This window comes from Paroedura picta, chromosome 10 (assembly GCF_049243985.1).
Source record: "Paroedura picta isolate Pp20150507F chromosome 10, Ppicta_v3.0, whole genome shotgun sequence".
Lineage (NCBI taxonomy): Eukaryota > Metazoa > Chordata > Lepidosauria > Squamata > Gekkonidae > Paroedura > Paroedura picta.
The window spans coordinates 43,592,991-43,593,254 of record NC_135378.1 but is presented as its reverse complement, the minus strand read 5'-3'; positions in this window follow the sequence as shown (position 1 = coordinate 43,593,254).

Sequence of the window (264 nt, the reverse complement as noted above, 5' to 3'; positions counted from 1 at the left end):
CTGGATACAAGAGCAAATGGGAGGCTGCTGCACGTGGGAAGGTGCTGCCCTCTTCTCATGTTAATATGTTGACTTCCTATCAGGGCATTTCAAGCCGCACAGTCCTGGAATGCCATAGACATAAGAAGGGATGCTAGTGAGCACGTGCAGAATCCCACCCCCCTAATATTGTTTAACTTTATGTTTTCACTCCCTCACATAACTGGAGGAGGATCGGCAATTTGCAGAAATCGTGTGACTGCCGTTTCTATTAAGCATGTATAA